A 25,223-nucleotide genomic window follows, 5' to 3' on the forward strand; every position below is an offset into this window, starting at 1 on the left:
GCCTTTGCTGTTCTGCTTCTATTTCCTTTAGGTGTGCTGTTAGATTTTGTATTTGGGATTTTTCTTGTTTCTTGAGATAGGCCTGGATTGCAATGTATTTTCCTCTCAGGACTGCCTTCGCTGCGTCCCAAAGCGTTTGGATTGTTGTATTTTCATTTTCGTTTGTTTCCATATATTTTTTGATTTCTTCTCTAATTGCCTGGTTGACCCACTCATTCGTTAGTAGGGTGTTCTTTAACCTCCATGCTTTTGGAGGTTTTCCAGACTTTTTCCTGTGGTTGATTTCAAGCTTCATAGCATTGTGGTCTGAAAGTATGCATGGTATAATTTCAATTCTTGTAAACTTATGAAGGGCTGTTTTGTGACCCAGTATATGATCTATCTTGGAGAATGTTCCATGTGCACTCGAGAAGAAAGTATATTCTGTTGCTTTGGGATGCAGAGTTCTAAATATATCTGTCAAGTCCATCTGATCCAGTGTCTCATTCAGGGCCCTTGTTTCTTTATTGACCGTGTGTCTAGATGATCTATCCATTTCTGTAAGTGGGGTGTTAAAGTCCCCTGCAATTACCACATTCTTATCAATAAGGTTGCTTCTGTTTATGAGTAATTGTTTTATATATTTGGGGGCTCCGGTATTCGGCACATAGACATTTATAATTGTTAGCTCTTCCTGATGGATAGACCCTGTAATTATTATATAATGCCCTTCTTCATCTCTTGTTACAGCCTTTAATTTAAAGTCTAGTTTGTCTGATATAAGTATGGCTACTCCAGCTTTCTTTTGGATTCCAGTAGCATGATAAATAGTTCTCCATCCCCTCACTCTGAATCTAAAGGTGTCCTCAGGTCTAAAATGAGTCTCTTGTAGACAGCAAATAGATGGGTCTTGTTTTTTTATCCATTCTGATACCCTATGTCTTTTGGTTGGCGCATTTAATCCATTTACATTCAGTGTTATTATAGAAAGATACGGGTTTAGAGTCATTGTGATGTCTGTATGTTTTATGCTTGTAGTGATGTCTCTGGTACTTTGTCTCACAGGGTCCCCCTTAGGATCTCTTGTAGGGCTGGTTTAGTGGTGACAAATTCCTTCAGTTTTTGTTTGTTTGGGAAGACCTTTATCTCTCCTTCTATTCTAAATGACAGACTTGCTGGATAAAGGATTCTCGGCTGCATATTTTTGCTGTCTAGCACCCTGAAAATCTCGTGCCAGTTCTTTCTGGCCTGCCAAGTTTCAAAAGAGACATCAGTCACGAGTCTTATAGGTCTCCCTTTATATGTGAGGGCACGTTTACCCCTTGCTGCTTTCAGAATTTTCTCTTTATCCTTGTATTTTGCCAGTTTGACTATGATATGTCGTGCAGAAGATCGATTCAAGTTACGTCTGAAGGGAGTTCTCTGTGCCTCTTGGATTTCAATGCCTTTTTCCTTCCCCAGTTCAGGGAAGTTCTCAGCTATTATTTCTTCAAGTACCCCTTCAGCACCTTTCCCTCTCTCTTCCTCCTCTGGGATACCAATTATGCGTATATTATTTCTTTTTAGTGTATCACTTAGTTCTCTAATTTTCCCCTCATACTCCTGGATTTTTTTTATCTCTCTTTTTCTCAGCTTCCTCTTTTTCCATAACTTTATCTTCTAGTTCACCTATTCTCTCCTCTGCCTCTTCCATCCGAGCCGTGGTGGTTTGCATTTTGTTTTCCATTTCCTTTAAAGCGTTTTTCAGCTCCTCATGACTGTTCCTTAGTTCCCTGATGTCTGTAGCAAGAGATTCTCTGCTGTCCTGTATGCTGTTTTCCAGCCCAGCGATTAATTTTATGACTATTATTCTAAATTCACTTTCTGTTATATTATTTAAATCCTTTTTGATCAGCTCATTAGCTGTTGTTATTTCCTGGAGATTCTTCTGAGGGGAATTCTTCCGCTTGGTCATTTTGGATAGTCCCTGGTGTGGTGAGGGCCTGCAGGGCACTTCCCCTGTGCTGTGGTGTATAACTGGAGTTGGTGGGCGGGGCCGCAGTCCGACCTGATGTCTGCCCCCAGCCCACCGCTGGGGCCACAGTCAGACTGGTGTGTGCCTTCTCTTCCCCTCTCCTAGGGGCGGGATTCACTGTGGGGTGGCGTGGCCCGTCTGGGCTACTTGCACACTGCCAGGCTTGTGATGCTGGGGATCTGGCGTATTAGCTGGGGTGGGAAGGCAAGGTGCACGGCGGCAGGGGGGGCAGGCTTAGCTCGCTTCTCCTTAGGTGATCCACTTCAGGAGGGGCCCTGTGGCAGCCGGAGGGAGTCAGATCCGCTGCCGGAGGTTAGCTCCGCAGAAGCACAGAGTTGGGTGTTCGCGCGGAGCGAGCAATTTCCCTGGCCGGAGCCGGTTCCCTTTGGGATTTTGGCTGGGGGATGGGCGGGGGAGATGGCGCTGGCTAGCGCCTTTGTTCCCCGCCAAACTGAGCTCTGTCGTCCGGGGGCTCCGCAGCTCACCCTCCCTTTGTCCTCCAGCCTTCCCGCTTTCTGAGCAGAGCTGTTAACTTATGACCTCCCAGACGCTAAGTCGCGCTTGCTGTCGGAACACAGTCTGTCAGGCCCCTCCGCTTTTGCAAGCCGGACTCGGGGGCTCTGCTTGGCCGGCGAGCCGCCCCTCCGCCCCGGCTCCCTCCCGCCAGTCCGTGGAGCGCCCACCGCCTCGCCGCCCTTCCTACCCTCTTCCGTGGGCCTCTCGTCTGCACTTGGGTCCGGTGACTCTGTTCTGCTAATCCTCTGGCGGTTTTCTGGGTTATTTAGGCAGGTGTAGGTGGAATCTAAGTGATCAGCAGGACGCGCGGTGAGCCCAGCGTCCTCCTACGCCGCCATCTTCCCAGAATCCCCTAGATTATATTTTAAAAGGCTGTCCATCGTAAGCTTATTTTCTCAAATCAACTGTATTTTCTGTAGTGCCTTTATGAACTAAGTTTATATATTGATTCTCCAGAAGTATATAATAATGGCAGAAGTAGGGAATTTTACTAATCAAATATATTTGGGGACAGTTAATCATTTAAAATTCCAGTTACCTTGAAAATAGTTATGCTTGTGTCAATGGTGACAACTGAGTTCAACACAGCTTTATCTTGGAGAATTAAGTTTGTTGTTAGTTCAGATAATGGTATAGGGAACACCAACTGCTGCCTCCCAACCCCCAGCTGCTGTATCTCTTTATGGATCAATTGCTAAGCTGTGGGCTTTTATCATGCATGCATGCTCTTAGATTTTAAGTCAGAAAACCTAATTCAAGATCTTTCTGCTTGTGTGATTTTAGGCAAATCTCTTTCCTTCTGAGTTTCAATTTCTTTTTCTACAAAATGACGATGTTAGATGATGATCTCCAAAATCTTTCCAGAAATAAAATCCTATAATCCTATAATGTCTTCCATCTCTGACTTCTCACACAATTTCACGTCTATAGATGCTCTAGATAATCAATAAATGGGGAGCCTGCTACCTCTGAAAATTATTTAAATTATACTCAACCCCTATATTTCTTATCCCCAGAGCTTTTGTTCTTGATCTTCCCTGTGTCTGAAAGGTTTTTCTTGTAATTATATGCTTATTTTCTGGCCTCTTTTCCTTCGGATCTCTGACCAGATGCAACTCTGCCAGAGAAGCCTTCACTTAACTACTTTAATAAGATAGTAAACTCCATGGGGTGCCTGGGTGGCTCAGTCGGTTGAGCGGCCGACTTCGGCTCAGGTCATGATCTCATGGTTTGTGGGTTTGAGCCCCACGTCGGGCTCTGTGCCGACAGCTCAGAGCCTGGAGCCTGTTTCAGATTCTGTGTCTCCCTCTTTCTGACCCTCCCCTGTTCATGCTCTGTCTCTCCCTGTCTCAAAAATAAATAAAATGTTAAAAAAAAAAAAAGATAGCAAACTCTACCTCCAAACCATTATTCTTTTCACTTTATTCTGCTTAAATTTTTGTATAAAACTTTTACTACTTGACATATTGTATATTTACATATTGTTGTATTCCAAAATAGTGCCTGTATCAATCAGTTTTTGCTGCAGCGACAAATGACCTCAATATTTCAGTGGCTTGCAACAAGAAACGTTTATCCCTTGCTTATGCCACATGATGGCTGTGGGGAGGCTGCAGCTCTTCTGGGTTCTCCTGAGCATACCCAGGCTCAGCTAGTCTTGCTTCTATTTCAGGACTCAAATTGAAAAAACATTCCTTCTCTAGGATAAACTGCTCTTATGGTAAACTGCAGGAATACAAGGGGAGGCGGAGACAGATCAGGAAATCTCATTTAAAAATTCTGCTCTGGGGCGCCTAGGTGGCTAACTCTTGATTTTGGCTCAGGTCATGATCTCATTGTTCTTGAGTATGAGCTCCTCATTGGGCTCTGTACTCACAGTGCTGAAACTGCTTCCAATCCTCTGCCTCCCTCTCTCTGCCCCTTCCCAACTTGTGCTCTCTCTCTCAAAAATAAATAAATATTAAAAAAAAATTTTAATTCTGCTCAGATATGATAGTCACATGTGCTTAAATTCCCAAGCACAAAGTCAAAGAGCCAAAGAGAATACATACTCCTTTCACAGGAATAGAGGCAAGTCACATGATGATTAGTGGAGATGTAATTAGATGCAATAATCCTATTAAGACCAATAATCCCATCCATCAAAAAAATATACATTCCATGACTTAGTTGCTTTTCTGTAGTATTCCTAAAGCCTAGAACAGTAGGCATTCAGCAAATACTATTTGAATCGATGAAAACATAATTCTGTCATCCTTCCAAGTTCTGCTTTTACTGCTAGAAAAAAGGCCCATTTAGCCTCACTCTCACAACCATGGCTTTGGTGTGGCAGAGAGAGAGATGAGATACACTGAATAATCTTTTATGGTCCTTGCTGGCCAGTGATCATAAGATAATGAAGAATACCTTCAGCTTTGTAATGAATGTCTATATTTTATGGGGCTATCTTAATGTTTTTCTCACAAATTTCAGCACTAGTGTTGAAATGCTGCTCATTTAACATTGGGATCATGGTGGAATCTTAGGCCTGTAGGATTATTGCCATGGCTAACTCTATTACCCCACCTGGCACTGAAACAGGGTGCTGTCGAAAAAAAACACCAGACGCCAAATAGAAGCGAGGCAAGATTTTATTCACGGCAGGGCCAAACCTGATCTCCTGATCTAAGGAGAAAAGTGCAGAGAATGGCCCCGAACAAAGGTAGCAGGGAGCTTATATGGATTTTAGCAAGTCAGAATACGTCATTATTTAACCAATTACAATTTACAGCATTTCATGGTAGCCAATTATATTGTGACATACAGACGTTAGTTTTGGCGGGAACCTATCAATTTAAAGTTCTTTGTCGCAAGAGGGTTTAAAATGACCAATCATAGACACCTAAGATACCATGGGGCAGTGAGTTCGTGACTTTTTACATGTTGGTCTTTGCCTAGGCAAAGGCAGAATCTTGGTAGAAGGGATGGGGGAGCGGTTTGCCACCTAAGTTATCCATTTAGCAAGCAGGCGAAGTTACAGAAATGAGATAGGACAGTAATTTCCGATAACCCTAATAGGGAACTACCTAAGCTTTTATCTCAATTATTCATGAAAGGTGAGTTTAAGCTGAACTTATATACAATAAGATTTCTGATATTTTATAAGTTGACCTATTACAGGCACCTCTTCCTCCCAGCACTAACTGCTCCTGAGGCAGGGTGGAAAGCAATCAGCCTGAGAAGACTGCTCTTCTCTCCCTCGGTGAGGTAAAGCATCTTTTTGAGTGATAAGTTATTTCATGGAGGGAGTTCAAACTGAAATACATGGAATACTGAAATAATTATGTTGCCTTTTCCCTAAGCCACAAGCCTGGATATCAGTAGTGGCTAGGAGCTTGTGTTCTGGAGTCAAACAGACTGGGTTTAAACTGGTGCATTTTCACCCCGATGTTTACAGCAGCATTATCTATAATAGCCAAATTATAGAAAGACCCCAAATGTTCATTGATTAATGAGTGGATAACGAAGATGTGATGTATGTATGTGTACACACACACACACACACACACAATGGAATGATATCAGCCATAAAAAAGAATGAAATCTTGCCATTTGCAACAATGTGGATGGAGTTAGAGAGCACTATGCTAAGCAAAGTAAGTCAGAAAAAGACAAATACTATATGATTTCACTCATATGTGGAATTTATTTTTTTTTTCAACGTTTATTTATTTTTGGGACAGAGAGAGACAGAGCATGAACGGGGGAGGGGCAGAGAGAGAGGGAGACACAGAATCGGAAACAGGCTCCAGGCTCTGAGCCATCAGCCCAGAGCCTGACGCGGGGCTCGAACTCCTGGACCGCGAGATCGTGACCTGGCTGAAGTCGGCCGCTCAACCGACTGCGCCACCCAGGCGCCCCTCATATGTGGAATTTAAAAAAAAAACAAATTATCATGAGGAAAAAAAGAGAGAGGAAAACCAAGAAACAGACTCAACTATGGAGAACAAACTAATGGTTACCAGAAAGGAAGTGGGTGGGGGGATGGGTAAATAGGTGATGGGGATTAAGGAGTGCCTTTGTTGTAATGAGCACAGGGTGTTGTATGTAAGTGTTGAATCATTGTATTGTACACCTGAAACTAATATTACATTGTATGTTAACTAACTTGAATTTAAATAAAAACTTAAAAAAAATAAACTGGTGCATTTTCTAGCTGTTTGACTTTGGGTTTGTTACTTCCCTCTGTAAGCCTCAGTTTTTAAATCTATAAACTTGCAATAATAATGGTACCAGGATTAGGGGGTTAGCACCTGGGTAGCTCAGTTGGTTAAGGGACTGACTTTGGCTCAGGTAATGATCTCACAGTTTATAGGATCAAGCCCCACTTGGGGCTCTGCACTGACAGTGCATAGCTTGCTTGGGATTCACTCTCCTCGCTCTCTGCCACCCCCTCACACTTGCAGGTGATCGTGTGCTCTCTCTCAAAATAAATACCTAAATTTTTAAAAAATTAAAAAAAAATTAAAAGCCCAGTGGTACCAGGGGCCAGGGATTTGAAGGATAAGAAAAAGAATAATTAGATAAGCTGCCAGACTTAAAATATGAACAACCATTATTAACAAGAATATGAGAGATGCAAACCTTGGTTCTCATGTGTCATCATGAGAATTTTAAAAATGATTTTTTAGAGTGTTTAGCATAATACTGGCATACAGTGAGCACTTAATAAATAACATCTGTTATTTCCCATAATACTTGAATATGTATTGACTTATAGTCACAACATTACCCCATGAGGAAAAGAGAGGTAAAATAATATGCTTAATGCTACACATTCAGGAATGGAACTCAGGTTTCTTTATTATCATTCCTCTGTTCTTTAGATACAAACAGAAGAACAGACAGAATTATATTAAAACATTATCCAGTTCCTATTTATTAATCTTTAGTGTGAGGCTTCCATTCTCTGGGGTTATTTTCCAGAGTAGATCTACTGGAACAGTGGTTTCTGAGGCAGGTTAAAAGTTGTTCCAAGGGAAAGGGTCTGTGACCAAACAAGTTTAAAGCTGGATTTAAAAAGTTAAGCAGTTTTGGGGCACCCCGCTGGCTCAGTTGGTTGAGCGTCCGACTTCGGCCCAGGCCATGATCACACAGTTCATGAGTCCGAGCCCCGTGTCGGGCTCTGTGCTGACAGCTCAGAGCCTGGATCCTGCTTCAGATTCTGTGTCTCCCTCTCTCTCTGCCCCATCCCCACTCATGCTCTGTCTCTGTCTTAAAAATAAATAAAACATTAAAAAATATTTTTTAAATAAATAAATAAAAAGTTAAGCAGTTTCTATTTTTCCAGAGCCTTTAGTCTGCTAATGTTCATTTTGAATCTCCAAGAGGAAATTACAGAATACAGTATTTCCCATTTTTACTTGACCACAAAATCCTGTCTCCCCCATCCTTGCTCTGCAAGGAGAGAGCCTTCTGTAGGACACTTTGTGAAACACTCTAAGGGCAGCTTAAAACAGAAGCCAACACAACACAGATGCAGAAAAGCACAGAGGGCATACTAGTGACTGGATGTACAAAATAAGTACAAAAATGAATAAGTAAATAAAAAGTCTATTGACTCCATGGAAAACTAGAGAAAATTAGGGCATTTTGTAGAGTGGCAGGTTGGATGATATGTATAAGATTGAGTGGAACCAAGAGAATGCTAACTTCATTCCATGTGGCTTTAACATTGGACAACAACGTCATCCATTCCCAATGACAAAGACTGTTTTCCCTAGGTTTGCATCTCTCATGTTCTTGGTAATAATGATTGTTCATATCTTAAGTCTGGCTGCTTATCTAATTTTTCTTTTTCCTATCCTTCAAATTCTTTTAGCCCCTGGTATTTTGCCCTTACAATTGAATTAGTTCAATGCTCTGATGTCACAGAAACCAGACTCTATTTGGAGTTCTAGATCCAGTGTCATTGACCACCTAATGGAGATTCCCCGAGGACACACTCACTACCTAATGAAGCTTGGGCTTCTGAATACATGACAGAAAGCTGTTGCAGATTTAATTCTTTTCCTAGTTTCAGTTTCTTTGATATAATATTCTCATGTTGTTTATAAAAGAAATTAAGGATTTGTAAGCAGCTAGATGCCCAAAAGTATGAAATGTTATTTTTAAGTCTATCAACAGTAAAAGCCTTTTTAATCTTTGAGATTGCACTATTTTTCTTGATTCTATCAACATCCTGTGAAGTAGTCTGTAAAATCATGATTAGAGATAGAGACACGTCCATGATCATTACATCTTCAGACTCTCTTCTCCTAATGAGTGCAGGCTAAAGTTATTCTTTTCTTTATTAATGGGCATTTCTTTCAGGTTTTATATTGTTGAAGAGTATCACAGTGTCACAACTCCCTAAGAGAACTAAGTATGAGTGCCACTGTGAGCCAGGCATATGCCATTTTCCAACTAAGAAGAGTGAATTTGCACAGTGTTTGCAAGCAGGATATTTATGGTAGGTCACAAGCAGAAGTGGTTAACTGACTCCAGATTATATCTCCAGCCTAAAATCTGCTCCAAACTTCATACCCATTTACCCAACTCTCTGCTGGATATTTCTATTCAGATGTCCGGAAGTCACCTCAAACACACATCAAATATTTTAACTCAACTGCCCTCTCTCCCCCATCCTCTCCTTATGTAGTCATGGTTTTAGCATGCACCTTCGAGTCTTGACGTCTCTGTCTCCCTTACCCCAATATCAGATTAACCACCCATTTCCATTGCTTTTACTTAAACTTTTCTCTGGTCTCTTCTTGTCCATCCTTTTACTCACTGCCCACATCATGTGTAACCTCAACCACTACTTAGAAACTAATCTCACTACCTTCATTCTTGTCCTTTTCAAATGTTCCACACACTCTTGATGCTAGAGGGACTTATTTGAAAATTGGATCATATAATTAACCTGTTGGAAAGTCTTGATTGACTCTTTGTCCACATCTAATAGGATAAAGTCCCAGCCCATTGAAAGGCTCTCAAGATCCTTTGTGTGTGGCTTGAGTTGCCTCTGATTTCTCCTCCTTCTGCTCCTTGCCCAGTGATTATTGTCCCAGCAGCCCTGAAATACATGTATTTTGTCATATATGCCATGTATATGCCATGTTGTTTCTTACCTCCATGCTAGTCTTTGTTTATGACTTTCTTTCTGCTCATAACTCCATGCTTATCACTTCTTTTCATTTGCCTCTTTTTTTTTTTTTTAAGACTCCACCATTTAAAAAATCTATTCAGGTATTGTGAGCTCTAGAAATCTTCCCTGACGCCTCTCCTCCCCAAGTCCACTCAGATCAAATTGGGCTTTGCTCCTGATTACCGTTATGATTATCTGTGAAATTACTGTGCTTGCCATGTTGTTCGATAGTTATCTGATATGTGTCAGTCTCTCCCACTGAACTGAATTATTTTAGGTAGGGACTGAGTCTGAAAATATTTTTGTTTCTCAACACGTGGCACAGTACTTGACAGAAAGTAGGCACTCCATGAACATCTGCTAGAATAAATAATATTCAAAGACATCAGACACTTTCAGAAAATGTTTCTGTAAATCTATATGAAAAACCATTTATTGGCTACATGAGTTACAAAAAAATAGTGTCCAACTGGAAGACAGATGATATGTGGGCATTTTTGGGAAGGAATTTAACAATTTATATGACATTGGAAAAGTTCCAGATTTGTCTGATGAATCTCTCTGTATGAAAAACCAGATTATAATATTTCTACCTATGCAAAGGAAGTTCCTGAGCATTGGTAAGAGACCACTGGTTAAATGGTCTGTGCATCTGGAATAAAGTTGCAAACACCTCCTTCTGTCTGCTTCCATCAACTTGGGCACCAGGTAAAGAAGGGAAAGAAGGCTTTTCTACTTTTCCTCATTCTCCTCCCCCCCCTTCCACCAGCAAGTGTACCTCTTTCAGAAAGGGGGAACAGAGGATTTGCATTTCTCTCACAGTCCAAGCCATTAAATGTTCTTGTCTCTGAGTATCCTAGTTGTATGTAAGTGACAGTTTGGGGACATTTTTCTGACAAGGAGAGAATAAGACCCCTTTTATGTAAATGTTACTCATGCTCTAAAATGTCATACTGTCCTTTTAACTGTTAACTTCTTTTTTATCTGTGGTTTATTATCCCCTTTGAAGAAGCATTTATTAAGCTCTTGCTGTGCCTCCAGCTCTGTGGAAGATACAAAGGAAATGCAGGGCTCAGCTTTGTCCTCAAGGACACTTGAGGTGGGGAGAAAACAGAAACAAGTAAGTTGACCAAACACCATTGGATGTAATCAGGCATGTAGAGCTCTCCCTTGGTCCCTGTCATTGGAATTGCAATCTTTTCCTTCGCTCTGCTAAACTCTTGAACCTCAAGCACTGACATGTACAAAAGAAGAATGAGGGGCAAATTGCTGTTGCTATGTTTCTGTGTTTAAGTAATAATTATAGAAAATTCTAACTGTTGTGTCCCCCCCCCCGATTTGTTTATATCAAAGTAGGGCTGCAATTCTCAAAGGCATACATGTATGACTCCCTGTCCCACCTCAGAACACAGCAAGTATTTATTAGTCTGCTCTGACTTAGCACTAGAGATGCCTGTTGCTTCTGTCAAAGGCTCATCTTTATAATGCATTTATCATTTGCCTTTGTACAGCTTTGTGCAAAGCTTTGTCTTTGCACAGCTTATTACTAAGATGCTGCTGATGCTTTTTTTAATGACCTCTGGTGTTCACTATGAGAATTAGGCTGTTGGAGTAACCTCCTCTGTGCCTCTTATTTACTTCTCTTAGATCGATTCTCCACTTTATCCAGTTGATATCTTCTAGATCCACGTTGCCTCCTGCCCATACACCTTCAGTGGCTCCCCATACTTCACAATGTCAAGTCCTCAGGCTGGCTGCCACAGTGACTTTGTCCAGGCCCCACCTGCTTGTGGGACCTCATTTCCATCTCGCTGCTCCCCAATTCCATGCATTCTCAGCCCCAATGGTTCTGAAAACCTGCTCAGTCCTTCACAGATGCCCTTACTTTGCTTCTATCGTTCCCTTCCCCAAAAGTGGCCTCCCTCTTGCTCACAGGACAGCACAGTGGATAAAGACACTGGGCTTTGCATAGATGCAGGGTGATTTCAGTTCTGCTTCCTCAAACTCATGTAAATTTGGGCAAGGCATTAAGTAATCTGTGCTTTAATATTCTCATGGAAAATGAAGACCACAATAGCTTCCTTGTAGCATTAGGAAGATTAAAGGAAATATATACAATTAGATCCCATGAAATCTTTCCAAAGTAGCCTTTACTGAGTGTTGCTCTTCTTTCCTCTGAACTGCATACATCACTTATTCAGTCAATGGATATTGAGTGGGCACCTGCTGTATGTGAGCACTAGACCAACAAGAGGTGTTCATTTTGCTGTATTTTGGCACCCTGTTGATTCTTCACATGGTATTTATAAAATATTGTGCAAATTTAAAAAAATATCATGCTACAATGGAGATCAAGGTACATCTTTCTTATCCGTTACTGACCTTCAATTCAACTCTAAGTTCTTTGAGGACGGAGGCTTTGTCTTATATTTGTATTCTTCCAGAGTACTTATGATAGTGTCAAGAACTCCAGAACTACTGGCTGAAACTTGATTTTGTTTACCTAAATTTTAATTTCTGTAAACTATTAGAGAAATTTTAAAAAAACAACAACTGGGGTACTTGGGTGGCTCAGTTGGCTGAGCGTCTGACTCTTGATTTCAGCTTGGGTCATGATCTCAGGGTCATAAGATCAAGCCCTGTGTTGAGCTCCATGCTGAGTATGGAGCCTGCTTGGGATTCTCTCTCTCTCTCTCTCTCTTTCTCTTTGTCCTTCTCCTGCTCATGTGCTCTCTCACTCTCTGAAAAAAATAAAATAATTTTAAAAAATGAAATGGGTTGATCAAATTATTCCAGTCGCAAAGAACTGTAACATTAGAATCAGGATTAAAAGTTAGTCTCTGGGGCCTGGATGCCTGATTTAAAATCTTAGCTCCAACATTTGCTTGCTGGATAACCTTGTGCAAACTACTTACTATTTCTGTGACTCAGGTGAGCTATAACAACAATGCCCATCTCATAGGGGTGCTATGAGAATTGAATGAGTTGGTATATGTAAATTCACTTAGAGAAATGCCTGTCATATGATAAAAACAGTGTTAGGATTATTATTAACATTTGGGTTGCTTCTATGTTGCTAGTTAAAACACAAAAGACTTCATCCTAAGGCTCAGCTATGAACAGCTGAAATGGTTTAAGAGTATAATTAGCCCTTTAGTTTTTCCTCCTCTGCTATTTTTTTGTGTGAATCTGGATCTCTCCATAGACTTTTTTTCCATGTCTTTGGATAACCCACATCCCTACCACTCGTTCTGAAGAAAGTACAATTAGCTTTAGAACTGTGCTACTTACAATTAGAAAATTCCATTCCCTGCTTAGGGCTATCTCAACCTCCTCCTTTATTATGGTCCAGATTTCATAGTGTCTGGCAGGTGGGCCTGGCAGTTATGTGTGTCTCCTTTTAGAAGAGTGTGCACAAAAAGAACTATTTGTTGATTTTGGCCAAGGCCCCGAGGCAAATAATAGCATGCTGCAAAGTGAAGCACTCAGCCACCAGAAGGACTTACAAAGGGGGTGTGGTAAAAAAAACAGTATTTTTCAACCCCTAGCTGGACACCCACTGTTAGCCTTTAAAAAATTTAGAAAGGATGATAAAAAAGGCTTTAGAGATAGGAGAGAATTTGAGGAGAGAATCGTTAGTTTTGCCACCTAGCCCCCTAGTAAGCATAAGGAAGGAGAACCTATCCCTTACTCTAAGCCAAGGGAAAGGAGGTTCCACAGGCCCTCTGAGATCCTCTGGAACTTGATCCACCAGGGACTTCTGTCTGACTCACACCTTAAGAAATCTAAAGGGAGTAGGGCTCTGGCAGGCCATTCTAAGAGCAGGGCACATGAATGAGAGAATTGCATTGGTACAACATAAGGCACCAGAGCCTGTTGGAGCCAGAGATATTTGAGTGACTCCGTGGGCCAGATGTGGGACCTTAGTCCTAGACCTAGTTCAAGACACCTGCCTATGAGGTGAGAAGGCCTTACCAGGCAGGAGCTGTAGGGGTACTAGAAGACACACAGTGCCGAGGAAGGACATTAGTAATTAGAGGAGAGATTCATTTTTTTTTTTAATCAAGAGATTGGTAGACAAGAGATTTTCAGAAATGTTGTGACCCAGGGCTGCCTGGGTGGCTCAGTCAGTTGAGCATCTGACTTTGGCTCAGGTCATAATCTCACTGTCCCTGACTTCAGACACCATGTCAGGCTCTGTGTTGACAGCTCAGAGCCTGGAGCCTGCTTCAGATTCTGTGTTTCCCTCTCTCTCTGCCCCTTCCCCACTCGCAGTCTCTCTTTCTCTCTCAAAAATAGAAAGACATTAAAAAGATTAAAAAAAGAAATGTTGTGACCTCAAACTGGATCCCTGAAAGCACCCTCTGAGATTGAGTTGGTTTTAAATACTTGCCAGGACCAGGGAGTACCTGCCCCAGGCAGGACTAGTCTACTCATATCTTTGTTGACCAAGTATTCTTCTCTCTCTCCTTTGTTCTAACCATCAAGGCAGAAAACATGGAGAGTGAGAAGAGGAAAGAGGAGAGAAAACCAAGGCAAAGATGGAGAGAAGAAGGTCTTCTTAACCTTGATCATTGTAGGTACCTCCTTGCACCTGGCTTAAATTTGCCAGAGGGCAGAAAATTTAACTTTGGATGAAGATCGACCTTTTCACTAAACTGAGGTAAAGAAATTAATTACTGAAATGAGATAGTTTCCTTTTTGTTTCACTAAAGGTATCAGAGAACTTTTAATTATCTGAGAATGACCAGAAGACCCATGGGATCTGTCTGCATTCTCATGCAAGCAGACACGGAGGAACTTGGCCTCAGGAGTGAACAGCAAAGACACCAGCAGAGATGCTTTCAGATTAAGCACTTGAGTTCCACTTGTAAAATGTTAAGATTACATTTGCTTTATTGAAGATAAATTTTTCCCTCTTTTTTTTAATTCTACTTTTTGATGACTTTTGAGGTAAGGGATTGAAATAAAAATGTCTTTACCAACTTTAAGGAGAGGATTCCTAATCAGTATGTGAAAGAATAATGTGATTAAACATTTGTCTAATCATCTTCAGCAAAGGAGAAAGTATAAAAGAATTTTAATAAAGGATTTTGGTTTTTAGGTTAAGGTACAGCTATTCACTATCAGTTGAATTATATAAAAGACTAAAATTTAATTTAGTTCTTTCTTTAAACTTTAGATTTAAATTTACAGAAAAGTTGCATATATAGTACAGATTCCCCACACCCTGTTTAATCTATTGTTAATATTTTATGTTAATATGGAACATTAGTCACAATTAATGAAACATTATTCATGGACCACAATTAATGAACATAATGTTGTTAACTGAAGTCCATATTTTCAATATTTTAACTAAAGACCTTCATTTTTATCTGATATTCTTTTCTGATCCAGGATCCCCCCCCCGACCCTCCCTCAGGATATCACATTTGTAGTCATGTCTATTTAGGTTCCTCTTGGCTTTGACAGTTTCACAGATTCTCCTTGTTTTTGATGACCTTGACACTTTTGAGGAATACTGGTCAAGTATTTTATAGAATGTCCCTCAAGTGAGATTTTTCTGATATTTGTCTTATAATTAGATTTGGTATTATAAGTTTCTAGAAGGAAGACACAGAGAGGTATAGTGCTATTCTCATAGTATCATAGCAAGGATGTATATTATCTGTATGACTTATCACTATTAATGTTAACTTTGATCACCTGACTGAGGTTGTGTTTTTCAGCTTTGTCTCATTTAAATTATTCTTCCCCGCCTCCCCTCCATGCTGTACTCTTTGGAAGGACGTCACTACACTTAAGTGGGGAGTTAGGCTCTACCTCCCTGAAGGCATAGTAGCTACATGGATTCTTCACTAGAGGTTTTTCTGTTCTCACCATTTATATTGATATGGACTCATGGGTGTTGACTTTATGTTTTGAGTTATAATCTAATACTAAGTTGTTTATTTTGTTGTAAACTGTTTCAGCTTTTTTTTAAGTTTTTTTTTCAACATTTATTTATTTATTTGAGAGACAGAGAGAGACCGAGCATGAGCAAGAGAGGGGCAGAGAGGGAGACACAGAATCTGAAGCTGTCAGCACAGAGCCCAACGCGGGGCTCCAATTCACAAACCACCAGATTATGACCTGAGCTGAAGTCAGAGGCTCAACCTACTGACCACCCAGGTGCCCCTTAAACTGTTTCAGGTTTGACCATGAGGAACTTTTTCAGCTGGCTCTCATGTCCCTTTGAAGTACCCCCATCATTGTAGAGTTTTTATTTCTGAGAAGTTCCTGATTTTCTGATACTACAAGGTGCTCCAGGCTCACATTTATATTTCCTGCTCCAACCCTAGAATTATCCATTTCTCCAAGGATCCCTGGATCTTCAATTAGGAAATGGTATTAGAAACCAGGATCTGGGTACTCGGTGTGCTTGTTGCTCCTTAGATATTTGTTGTTTTTTTTTTTTTAAATACATATTTGACATTAATTCAAAAAATATTTCTTGAATGCCTACTCAGTATTACACATTTGGAGAAATAGAATTTGAGATTTTCTGACTACTGCCTACACAGCTGGTATTGAAATCAGCAAAACCTATCTAACCCCTTCTCATTTTCCAAGGAAAAATATGCTCAGTGATAGGAGAGAAGTTGAAAGGGAAAAAATAAACAAATTTTGGTAAACTCTTTGCCTATAACATATACATGTGGCTTATTATTTACTTTATAAGAAAATAACATGAAATTACACATATAATCTTTGTTATAAAACTTAATTGAAAAACAACCAAGCAATTTTATTAACTATGTGAATGTTGTGTATTCACATATCTAGCATATTGTGCATTATTTTAATGGCTGTGTCACATGTAGCAAATCAATACATGAAGCACATTAAGTGGGAAGGAAGGGAGTCACCTGAACATTGTGTTCCACATGCATGGATCTGCCATAAACAGGAGTGCTGCATTTGAGTGACACTTATACTTTAGTAGAAGAATGTGAAACTAGAATCTTTTCGTATTTTTTTAAGTTTATTTATTTGAGAGAGAGAGAGAGAGAGAGAGAGAAAGCACTTGAGGGAGGGGCAGAAAGAAAGGGGGAGACAGAGAATCCCAAGCAGGCTCCATGCTATCAGCATGGATCCCAGTGTGAGGCTCAATCTCATGAACCATGAGATCATGACGTGAGCTGAAATCAAGAGTGGTTGCTTAACCAACTGAGCCACCCAGGCATTCCACACTGGAGTCTTAAGTAAACTCTGATAAGCTCTAATTGTAGTTTATATACATTGTAATAACCCTTGATAACTAACTTAGGTTAGTAATGTGACAACAAAAATTTCTGCTCTCTATAAACCAGAGTGCAGTTTTCCAGAATACTTTGGGCTTGAGTAGAACAATACAAACTACTAACATTTGTTGAGCGTTGTATATGTCAGGCATATTTTAAGAACTTAATGTCTATTAATTTATTTAACTTCACTGTAATAGTCTTATGTAGTAAGTACTCTTATTTTTATTCTACCACTGAGGAATCTAAATCATAAAGCAGTTAAGGTTACTTGTCCAAGGTCACATAGGTAAAAGTGGCAGTGCCAGCCTCTATATCCCCCCCTCATGTGTCTCTCCATGCAGGTAAATGAATTGCTGTGCATTTGGTGGGGAAGGCACACAGCGAACATGGAGGCTATATGGGCAAAGGGGCCGACGGAGCCATCCATGTTGGCATGTGTTAGAAAGGGACTTGGCTACAGTATCCACAGTATAAACTGTCCTTTGTCTCTGGTACAAAATAATCTGTCAAGTGCACATCCTCACTAAAGTTTGTGTATAAAGAGCATTTTTTTGTGTTTGCAGGATTCAAAGATGCATTAAGTTTCATATGTAGGTCAATGCAGTGAAATACAGATATATTTTATAAGGATGCAGAAGCCCATGGGATAAGGAAATCAGCACCAGCAAGATGCTCAAATTTTGGGAAGTCCTAGAAATCCTCCAGACTCTAAACTTGGGACTTTGATAAAATTCAATTCTTGATCTCAAGATTCATAGAGATATATTTAGCTTTCAGTCTGTGGATGCATATATCATGTGCATAAAAAGCTTGCCAGTATGGGTGAGTTCATGACCCTTCACAGCAAATATTTTCACAATTTGGCTTTAGACTATATTTCATAATTCCTGATGTTACCAATTTAGAGCCAGGAGGTGGTGAAGAAGACTTTGTTCCATCTTTCAAGGAACTTACAGTCCAGAGGAGATGAGCAAGCAACGAGTAATGGTTCTCCAGTGTGTAAGTACTGACTGTCATGAGCAGAGGGGTGATGGGAATACTAAGAGAGGCACCTATCTCAGAAATAAAGAAGGTTTCTCAGAGGAAAAGATGCCTATTGAGGATGAAAAGCTCAGAAGGAGCTGGGAAAAGGGAAAGTTAGGAGAAAGAAAGAGGAAAGCAGCTGGGGGAGAGGGAAAGGGGCTAATGCCTTGGAAAGAAGTAACAGCACATGCAAAGGCCCAGGGAGGAGGCAGGCCGTGGAGCAGTTAGGGAAGGAGCAGCAGTGCACCAAGGCTGGGATATACAGTATGAAGGAAAGTGATGATTGGTGCAGCTGCAGAGGTCAGACCTCGAAGGGCATTACCTGACTTGAGACATTTGAAATTTGTTCCAGCCCAAAAGCCAAGATAATGACATGTTGAAAATAATGACATGATCTAAATTGCAGTCCAGAGGTCTCTCTGGGTGCAGTGCTGAGAGTTGGTGGGCAGGGGCACAAGAGAAGAAGCAAGGAAGCCCCCAGGAGACTGATGCAGCAATTGGACAAGAGGGGGTGATGGCCTGGACTACCGCAGTCATGATGGGAAAAGAAGAAAAGTGGTAGATTGAGGAGATATTTTGGCTATAGAATTGACAGAGCTTAATCATGTCTGGGAAGGATGCAAAGAAATGGAAGAATCAAGGATGACCCCAAGTTTCTGACTTGTTTCAGGGCTGAAATTGTTTATCACTTAGCACAGAATCACTGTCTATTTTTGCTTTGATGCAGATACATTTCTTCTGTTACTTTATTTGCCCTATATATGTCAAAGAGTAACCAATCATGATCAGTTACTTTGTAAAAAATGAATCTTATATTCACATAATGTCTTGGCTAAATAAAAACTGATTTTTTGTAAGGGATGAATGGAAAGAATCCCCCCCCCCGCAAATAATATTCCCTATGAAAGAATAACAAAACAATCATAAATAAAGGAAATAATCATGTTGATGATACATTTGAATATTAGTATATTTCAAAGATACATCCTTGGAACACATAATTACTTTTAGAGAAAACAAAAGTCAAGGGAGAGAGGTATTTGTTTTCCAACATCTTTGCGCCAAAGAAAACTGATAACACGAACAAACTGGAGGACAAGATCTGAGTGGACTAACCCTTTTTATTTGCCCCTTAAAATGTGATTCTGTAGAGTCCCCAGGGATGCTGAGCCCTGTGAATAGCATTTCTAGGAGGTTGCTGATTGTGATCTCAGAAGCCCTGAGCACTCTCCGAGAATGCTCATATTAGCTAAATAAATTCTGAATAGTATTGGTGGGAAGATCAGAGAAAAACATCTGAAGGAAATCATGGTGAACATATTGATTGATCAGTTTCCAGGACTGTTTTCTAATTAATCTTCCTGAGAAGAACAGAAGATGAAGAATCTCAAGGGAGACACCCCAGTGAGAACTTGCAAGGAGATGGGATAAAGTAGTTCTTGAAGCAAGCAACAGATCACCAGAATGACCTGGAGAGAAACTGTTCATTGGACTGAATCGTGGAATTTTAAATTGAGCCAAATTTAGTGTGTGAAAATCATTGAATTTGGAACACTGCCAAGGGTTGATTAATTCTAGTCAGAGTGTTTAAAATGTTCTTTTCTGAATTAAATGAAAAACACTCACTTGTCCATGTTGAGGGCTGAGCATGTCCGAAACATCAAAAAATTTTAAATGTCTTAAAAGTTCCTGGTAAACTTATTTAGGTTGTCTCAAGTATTTTCCCAGGTAGCAAGGTGGTATTCTAGAAAAGGTCCTCTCTCAGGAGTCAGGAGCCCTGAGTTGTACTTTTGTTACTGGCACCATCTTGATCATTCACTCACCTCCCTGGGCTTCCATATCCTTGTCTATGAAATGAAAAGTTTGGACAGGGCCATCTCTAAAGTCTTCTGAAGCTCCAAAATTCTGAAGCTAGAGTCTATCTGAATAAATGACCTTTCTATGTGGTTTACCCATGAGAGGACAAGAGCATATACATGGATATGGATTCAGGCAGATCCAAATCCGGGCTCTACCATCTACCAGCTGGTGAGCTTGGGAAAGTTATTTAACCGCCTTTAACTTTGATGACTTCCTTTCAAAAATAGAAACACTGCCTTTCATAGGGTTGTAAATAAAAATCAAATGAGGTAATGTTTATAAACCTGGCATAGTTCTTTTAAATTTTTGTAATGTTTATTTATATGAGAGAGAGGGAGGGAGGGAGAGAGAGAGAAGGAGAGAGGGAGAGAGAGAAGGAGACAGGGAGAGAGAGAGAGAGAGAGGATGAGCAGGGGAGGGGCAGAGAGAGGGGAAGACATAGAATCCAAAGCAGGCTCCAGGCTCTGAGCTGTCAGCACAGAGCCCTACATGGGGCTCAAACTCACAAGCTATGAGATCATGACCTGGGCTGAAGTCAGATGCTTAACTGAGCCATCCAGGCACCCCAAACCTAGCACAGTTCTTAACAAATATTTGACCTTTATAAATAGGAGGTGTCTTAGTCATTCTTGTTCTTTCATGTGATGATAATGAAATGGTGGCAGGCAAAAAAAAAAAAAAAAAAAAAAAACAGAAAAAAGGAGGATTTACCAGATTAAGTTTCCAAAGTTGGAAGCCATCACCACATGGTTCCTTGGTACTCTAGAAGTATTAAAGCACCTTGAGGGGCGCCTGGGTGGCGCAGTCGGTTAAGCGTCCGACTTCAGCCAGGTCACGATCTCGCGGTCCGGGAGTTCGAGCCCCGCGTCAGGCTCTGGGCTGATGGCTCAGAGCCTGGAGCCTGTTTCCGATTCTGCGTCTCCCTCTCTCTCTGCCCCTCCCCCGTTCATGCTCTGTCTCTCTCTGTCCCAAAAATAAATAAACGTTGAAAAAAAAAATTAAAAAAAAAAAAAATAAAGCACCTTGAGCCTTGGGATTTCTGAGTTGGGCTTTACAGAAATCCTCTTTTTCTCTCTGGGCTTGATGGTTCAATTCTGAAACCCCAGTATCCTGGGCTAAACACCACAGAAAGGAGAGTTTGTGTTTGCTCAGCTGAACTCATCACTTCTACCTTAGCAACTCTGTATCTGGAACTTTTTCATTTCTTTCATTGGCAGCTGGGGAAACAAGAGAATGATCGCAACCCTTGATTGCTGTCATCTGCAAAGTTTATTCCCTGGGTAAGAGTTATTCATAAGACAGGAGCACTGTGGGGCCATTCTGATTTACAGCCTGCTCACTCAGAAACCTGGTTTAGTCACTCCTTCCTGCTCACTGACTGAGACTCCAATAGATTTTCCTCTGCCTGGTTTCTTTGGGTACTCTGGCAGGAAGAGGAGACCGCTAAACTGTTGACAGAATCTTCAATAAAACTGATGTTAAGATCTCTTGACAGAGAGTACCATATACTCTACATATGTTCTGCATGTGCACATGCACATACACATTTGTGTGTAGGTGTGTGGGTTCACATGCATGCACACCACTGATGCTCCTGGTGATGCTTTGTATGGATGGAAAATGAGCAGCTCCTGCCTCTTGCTGGCTATTATTTACTTGCACAAAGATCTTTCATCAACACTGGGAAATGACTACCTACATGGTGATTTACTGTGTGTGATCAAGTGTAGAACTTTCCTTAGTTGGTGCAGTCTTCTGTGTAATTCTCATTCCCATCCCTCCCAAACCTCTCCTCTCTTTCAGAGCCTGAATCCTGTATTTATTATATTGTTTTCATGCTTTCACAGTTTTATTGAGCCTGTGCCTTTCAAAGTATTCTGCATTTTAATACTTTTGGAAGGAAATGACACACACACACAAAATGTAAATTTGAGAGGAAGATTGGGTCTTTTGGCATAGGACTAAGGTTAATTTTTTTCAACATACAAATGATACACAATGCCAATTATTGGATTGACTGCAGAAGCAGAAGCTTTACAAGGGTAAACATTCCCTCATGTAAAAGCAAACAGGATACAGAAAATGTCAGGTGTGGTGACCTAATTAAGGAAGCTATTAGCATCCTAATAAACAGCATTGATCATATTGTTGCTCAGGGAGTTAGTTTTTTTTTTTTTGCATTTTGGTTTGTGTAGAAAATAGGGCTTTTCTTTAGGAGGTACTGTTATAATCTAAGCCAAAAGATGTCAAATGTAACTTATCAGAGGAAAAGTAGAAGGAAACTGTCATGATAGGTTTTTTTTATCACCTTTATTGTTTTTAATTTGCCTTCCAATATTCAAAAATTAATTTGTAAATAGTTATTGGAAATGTTTAACATCCATTATATTTGTTAAAACTATTTTTTCCTTTTCATGCTCATTAGAGGGGAGTGGGACTTTGGAAAAGCCCACATCTGAGTGAAAACTAAAGATAATTCTGAACTTAATCCATTTACTTTAACACAAAATGGTAGGCACTTCTAAATGATATTCAGGCTCCCTGCTCAAAATGTCAGTTTAAGCACAGGGGTCTATCCTCCTCTCCCACCTTCTAAACGCCACCCCAAATTCCATTAAAATGACAGGAGGATACATTTATAAAAGAATAAATCCATAATAACACTGTAAAACAGAAATGCCATGAATGGACTGGACATCTTGACACATTTCAGCTGATTTAGGATTGATGGAGAAATAACTACAGAGAATAAGCACAGAGAATAAGAATAGCACACGACATCAGAAATTTTGTGGCAAGCAACAAAGCATTATATTGCCTGAATTAAGTCCAGACTTCAAAAAAAGAGAAAAAATAAAGAAGGGGAGGGAGGAAGGAAAGAATGGAATAAGTTACTGCACTCAAGACTGAAATAATAAAGCACTCCACTACCAGAATTAGGTCTCCCTGTCCCACTGCCTGACTTTGGCAATTATGGAAATCCTAGCCTGCCTTTTTGTTGCCCATTATTTAGCTTTGAAGAAAACCTGCTCATCAAAATGCCCTAAGCCATCACACAAAGCCTATGGTGAGCCCACCTAGTCAAAAGAAGGATCATTAAGAAAATAGATTTACAGGAGAAAGAATGAAATATGGCCTTTTGTAGCAACGTGGATGGAACTGGAGAGTGTTATGCTAAGTGAAATAAGTCATACAGAGAAAGACACATACCATATGTTTTCACTCTTATGTGGATCCTGAGAAACTTAACAGAAGACCATAGGGGAGGGGAAGGAAAAAAAAAAAGAGGTTAGAGAGGGAGGGAGCCAAAACATAAGAGACTCTTAAAAACTGAGAACAAACTGAGGGTTGGTGGGGGGTGGGAGGGAGGGGAGGGTGGGTGATGGGTATTGAGGAGGGCACCTGTTGGAATGAGCACTGGGTGTTGTATGGAAACCAATTTGACAATAATTTTCATATTTAAAAAAAACACAAAAAAAGAAAGAGAGAAAGAAAGAAAGAAAGAAAGAAGAAAGAAAGAAAGAAAGAAAGAAAGAAAGAAAATAGATTTACCTGTCTCTGAAAAAACATTTTCCAGCCATTCAGACCAAGCAGAGTTCTTCATTCAACATGATTTAATCACCAGGGATCTTCAGACCTTAAAAGGAATTATTAGCCATATGGTAGGTCTATTTTTAATTTTCTGAGGAACCTCCACACTGCTTTCCAGAGCGGCTGCACCAATTTGCATTCCCACCAACAGTGCAAGAGGGTTCCCGTTTCTCCACATCCTCGCCAGCATCTATAGTCTCCTGATTTGTTCATTTTGGCCACTCTGACTGGCGTGAGGGGATACCTGAGTGTGGTTTTGATTTGTATTTCCCTGATAAGGAGCGACGCTGAACATCTTTTCATGTGCCTGTTGGCCATCCGGATGTCTTCTTTAGAGAAGTGTCTATTCATGTTTTCTGCCCATTTCTTCACTGGGTTATTTGTTTTTCGGGTGTGGAGTTTGGTGAGCTCTTTATAGATTTTAGATACTAGCCCTTTGTCCGATATGTCATTTGCAAATATCTTTTCCCATTCCGTTGGTTGCCTTTTAGTTTTGTTGGTTGTTTCCTTTGCTGTGCAGAAGCTTTTTATCTTCATAAGGTCCCAGTAATTCACTTTTGCTTTTAATTCCCTTGCCTTCGGGGATGTGTCGAGTAAGAGATTGCTACGGCTGAGGTCAGAGAGGTCTTTTCCTGCTTTCTCCTCTAAGGTTTTGATGGTTTCCTGTCTCACATTTAGGTCCTTTATCCATTTTGAGTTTATTTTTGTAAATGGTGTGAGAAAGTGGTCTAGTTTCAACGTCCTGCATGTTGCTGTCCAGTTCTCCCAGCACCATTTGTTAAAGAGGCTGTCTTTTTTCCATTGGATGTTCTTTCCTGCTTTGTCAAAGATGAGTTGGCCATACGTTTGTGGGTCTAGTTCTGGGGTTTCTATTCTATTCCATTGGTCTGTGTGTCTTATGTGGATCCTGAGAAACTTAACAGGAACCCATGGGGGAGGGGAAGGAAAAAAAAAAAGAGGTTAGAGTGGGAGAGAGGCAAAGCATAAGAGACTGTTAAAAACTGAGAACAAACTGAGGGTTGATGGGGGGTGGGAGGGAGGGGAGGGTGGGTGATGGGTATTGAGGAGGGCACCTTTTGGGATGAGCACTGGGTGTTGTATGGAAACCAATTTGTCAATAAATTTCATATATATATTAAAAAAAAAGGAATTATTAGCATGAAAAGGAAGCTCCAAGGTGAACAAATAGAACAACTGTCCTTGGAGAAAGCAAAGATAACTCAGGTATCAGAAGTGAACCTTTTTTTTATAGTTTTTTAAAAAAAAAATTTAATGTTTATTTACTTTTGAGAGAGAGAGACAGAGCATGAGAAAGGCAGAGAGAGAGGGAGATACAGAATCCGAAGCAGGTTCCAGGCTCTGAGCTGTCTGCACAGAGCCCCATGCGGGGCTCGAACCCACGAACTGTGAGATCATGGCCTGAGCCGAAGTCAGAGGCTCAACCAACTGAGCCACCCATGCACCCCAGAAGTGAACTTCCTAAAAAGTCTATTCTCTAGAAAATTCAAAAGGCTGTTATATTTATATATAAAAAAAAAACCCTGCTTTATAAAAAGGGTGTGTGGTGAGCAATGGAGAAAAAAGAAAGGAGTCTTGAAAAACTTAGTTTTTATTTGAAATTTGATGTTGAATTATCCAGTAATATAAGTAAGCTAATATATTCCACTTGTAGTCAAAAATACAAGAGAAAAAAGTCTATCCATTAGTGATTTAACTAATCACTAATCTATTTTAAATCTATTAAAACTGTTTAATTTGTAAGTATTTATTGGATTCCTGCTGT

This window comes from Lynx rufus, unplaced genomic scaffold (genome assembly GCF_022079265.1).
Source record: "Lynx rufus isolate CCGP_SWC_20201006 ecotype Redwood Valley unplaced genomic scaffold, mLynRuf1.p SCAF_6, whole genome shotgun sequence".
In the NCBI taxonomy this organism is placed as follows: domain Eukaryota; kingdom Metazoa; phylum Chordata; class Mammalia; order Carnivora; family Felidae; genus Lynx; species Lynx rufus.